Here is a 4,601-nt window from a genome sequence, read left to right as displayed (position 1 = left end):
CCCGCTCCCAGGAGCTGCCCCTTCCTCTCCCAGCCGCCACCCCTCCAGCTCGCAGCCACTGTGACTAGGCTTTCCCTCCCACCTCCCGCCTCCCACCTCCGCAGCCTTGGCTCGTCTGTACTGCTTGGCCTCCATTTTGTCCTCAGTCTTCCCTCGCAACTGGTGTATGCAAATTAGCCACCATCTCTTAGCTCTATAATTGAAACATTGTATCTTTTTTGAGCTGTTGCTTCAGGAGCTCAGAGGCCGGAGCGGCAGGCGGGGAATGTTGTAGTCCTCCGTCACTGAAGCAAGCAAGCCTCCCTGTTCACATCAGCTGCCTGGCTGCCTGCCGCCCTCTTGGCTGCCAGTTAATTTGCATATCTCACTGATTAGCCAATGAAAAGGATATCGGTCGTACGCCAATTACCATTTTTGTCTTTTATTAGATAGGATTATCAGCAAAGTGGGAATATATGAAATGTAACAACATAATAAAGGTGACATGTGACAAACATACAGCAAACATCATATTCAATGTACAAAACATAAAAGTGTTTCCTTTAATATCAAAAACAACAGAGGAATGCCTTCTTTCACCACTTTTATTCAACATAGTACTGGAAGCTGTAGTCACAGCAATCAGACAAAAAGAAGAAATAAAAGGCATCCATATTGGAAGTAAAACTTTCACTATTTGCAGATGACATGATGCTCTATATAAAGAACTCTAAAAATTCCACCATAAAAACTACTGGACCTGGTAAATGTATTCAATAAAGTAGCAGGATACAAAATAAATATCCAGAAATCAGTTGCATTTTTATATACCAACTAGAGTCCTGGTACATGAAATTCATGCATGGGCGATGTCCTCAGCCTGGCCTGCACACTCTCCAATCTGGGACCCCTCAGGGGTTGTCAGGGATCAGTCCTAAACCAGTAGTTGGGTATCCCTCTTGCAATCTGGGACTGCTGGCTCTTAACTACTCACCTGCCTGACTGCCTGATCACCCCTAACCACTCTGCCAGCCTCTCCGATGCCCATAACTGCTCGCCTGCCAGCCTGATTGCCCCTAACCACCTCTGCTTGTTGACCTGATCCCCCTAACTGCCTTCCCCTGTTGGCCTGATTGCAACTAAATGCCTCTGCCTCGGCCCCACCACTGTGGCTTAGTCTGGAAGGACATCCAGAAGGTTGTCTGGAAGATGTCCAGTCTAATTAGCATATTACCCTTTTATTAGTATAGATAATGAACTATCAAAAAGGGGAACTAAGAAAATAATCCCATTTACAATTGCATAAATATTACCTAGGAATAAATTTAATGAGGGAGGTAAAAGATCTGTAATCAGAAAATTATAAGGCACTGAAGAAAGCAATTGACTAGGCTGGTGTGGTTCAGTGGTTGAGTGTTGACCCAGGAACCGATAGGTCACTGAGGTTGATTCCCGGTGAATGCACATGCCTGAGTTGCAAGCTCCATCCCCAGTATGGGGCATACAGGAGGCAACCAATCCATGATGTTTCTCTCTCATCAATGTTTCTCTCTCTCTCTCCTTCTCCCTTCTGCTCTCTCTAAAAATCAATAAAAGCATATTGTTAAAAAGAAAGCCATTTAAGAAGCTAAAAATATGTAGGAGCATATACCATGTTATAAAGAATTAACATTATTAACATGTCCATACTATACAAAGCAATCTATAGATTCAATGCAATTCCTATCAAGATACCAATGGCATATTTCACAGAACAAGAATAATGATACACCTGATGAGGAGTTATATTCAAAATTTAAAAGAACACATACAATTCAAAACCAACAAAACCCCCACAAACTAGCTCTCTATATAATGGAGGAATATGCAAATTTGTCTGGGATGCCATCATGTCATGACCTTTCACAGGGTGGAGTGGCTGCAGGGCTGCTGGGCAGCAATCCAGGTCTAAGAGTGATTTTGTGCCACCCAAGCACTCCCCCATGGCCTGCAGCTGAATCTCGATGCTGACCTGGGGTTTACTAAACTTTACTGGAGCTGCTCCCCACACCCCAACCCCTTGCCCCAGGACCGTGCTGCCAGTAGCAGGGCACCCCAGCAGTGTCCTGACAGGCAGGTGGCCTGGGAGAGCCAAATGGAGCAGGGGCTTCAAGGAGCCACAGCCGGGGTCCGCAGGCGGACAGACAGGCCTCTACCTGAGGGGTGGCTCCCAGGTGAGAGCCACAGCTTTGGCAAAGCAGCTGGCCACGAGGCGGGTGGCCTAAGGGGTGCAGAGTGGTGCTGAGGCGGGGTGCACAGGAGGGGGCTCAGGCCAGGCCAGGGGGCCGGCGGGCAGTGATCTGCCTCGCCCAAAGACAGTGAGGTTCTGCAGTGGCCCCAAGACACGGGAAACAAGAGCTGATGACTGCTGGATTGGAAGGATGCCCAGGTGGAGGGGCATGGACCTGCAGCCCTGAGGCAGGGGTTGAGGGGTGGCACGACATCAGTGGAGGGGCACCGCACTGCAGTGGTTTGGCGAAGCTCCCAGCACTAACCGGGCCTCACCTAGGCCTGTGCACTTGAGAGGCCGCAACTCCTGCTCATGCCTTGGCCCAAAAGCAAGCCCGCACTCACCCCACCCTCAGTTCCCACCCCACCCCACTGTGGTGCATGCCTGCATGGTGAGTGCAAAGCCTACCATGTGCTCTCCATAAGGGGGGACAGTAGAGAATGGGAGTGGGGGACGGGGGAGAGGAAAGAATGTGGAGCATCCACAATGAAGAGTTGCTTGAGAAGGAGGCTCAGAAGCCTTACGGGGAGGTTTGTTCTGTTTGCCCCACTGCTGTACCTTAGGAAAGGTGGAGAGTGCAGTTGTCAGGGCTCCCTGCAAACTGAATACAGTTCCACAGCCAACTGGATTTGGCCTCAGTTTCCTGGTCTGTAAAATGGATTAAGCGTTTCCCAGTGCCTTCACTGAGCTTTGAGGGCTCATTGAAATACTATATAAAGAAAATGAGTGAAGACATGATAAAGAAAAGGAAGGGCAAACAACACAAAAGAAAGATTGGAAGGAACGTGTAAACCTATTGTCACTTAAATAGAGAATATAGTCAACAGTGTTGTAATGATGGTATGATGCCAAGTGGGTTCTGGAAATATCTAATAGAAATATTCAAAGTGATGAATAGCAAGAACCTACAACCAAGATTATTTTATCCAGCAAAGCTATCATTCAGAAGTGAAGGTCAGATAAAGAGCTTCACAGTTTTCCCTCCTAGATATAAACTATACATAGATCTCATGAAAACCAAATGAGTTAGTATGTGGATAGGCCACTCAAAAACATTAGTATAAGTCTTGACAATACCTGTTCTTTTTAACACTGAGGGGTTTTTTAAGTGGTGATTATTATAGGTTAAGAAAGAGAGAAATGGTAAATGAGGGATGAGTAAGGACAATTTGAAAATATTGTCTGTTCTGAGCACAATTACATGCTCCAACAATATACTAGGTATATGAAAATTTGTTCACTTACCCTCAGTTTTTATACACAACAATTAATATTTAAAAACCTGAGTTTTTACCTGTGCACATAAAATAAGTAGTTAAAATATGTGACGGAGGAAAATGTCACTGGTTCCCACCAGCAGCGGATGTGAGCAGCCCCCACTCCACTTGGCTCTCCCAGGCCACCTGCCTGTCAGGACATTGCTGGGGTGCCCTGCTACAGCAGCACGGTCCTGGGGCAAGGGGTGGGGTTGTAGGGAGCAGCTCCAGGAAAGTTTAGTAAACCCCAGGTCAGCATCAGGATTCAGCTGCAGGCTATGGGGGAGTCTGCCTGGGTGCCACAAAATCACTCTTAGACCTGGATTGCTGCCCAGCAGCCCTGCAGCCACTCCACCCTGTGAAAGGTCATGACATGATGGCATCCCAGACAAATTTGCATATTCCTCCATTATATAGAGAGTTAGTTTGTGGGGGTTTTGTTGGTGTTGAATTGTATGTGTTCTTTTAAATTTTGAATATAACTCCTCATATATCTATTATTTATATATCATAATAGAGGGTGCAGGAGAGGGTGGGGAACACTTTGTAAAGTATATGATTGTCTAACCACTATTCTGTAACTAATATAAAACTTGAAACTAATACAAAATAATATTGAATGTAAAGAAATGAAAATAGGAGTGAAATTTGTATAAATTTCAACGTTTAAATAAAGGCTGTAAAGGAAGGAAGGGGGAGAATAGAAATATTGTTTTTCATTTTACCACTTTATTGTCTTTTCAGTACATGAAAAAGACAGTTGTCTTTCTATGGTGCTTTTATACTTTTCTAAGTCATTATCTCATTGATGTTCAGGGCAACTTAAAGAAAAGATAATTATTTCTCCACTATTCAAAGAAAGGAAGTCTTGGTATTTGGCCCTAATGATTCAATTGTCAAGCCCTTATTGTAAAGTAGGGTTAGTGAAACTTTCTGTGAAGGGTCATATCTATACTAATAAAAGCCTTGGGGGCAATCAGGCCAACAGGGGATGGCAGTTGGGGATGATCAGGCCAGCGGGGGAGCTGTTAGGGGGCGATCAGGCTGGCAGGCTGAAGCACTTAGGGGCAATCAGGAAGGCACACAGGGGAGTGGGT

General features: G+C 45.6%; 1 protein-coding gene across 1 annotated transcript in view; it reads right to left on the bottom strand.

Annotated features, from left to right (window-relative positions):
• IL1RAPL2 (interleukin 1 receptor accessory protein like 2) overlaps positions 1-4,601 on the bottom strand; it is a 641,810-nt gene that overhangs the window by 32,279 nt on the left and 604,930 nt on the right. The gene's annotated exons all lie outside the window — the stretch shown is intronic.

This window comes from Myotis davidii, unplaced genomic scaffold (genome assembly GCF_000327345.1).
Source record: "Myotis davidii unplaced genomic scaffold, ASM32734v1 scaffold624, whole genome shotgun sequence".
Taxonomy (NCBI): domain Eukaryota; kingdom Metazoa; phylum Chordata; class Mammalia; order Chiroptera; family Vespertilionidae; genus Myotis; species Myotis davidii.
Note: the sequence above shows the minus strand (reverse complement) of the source record. Positions and strands in the feature narration are given on the sequence as shown.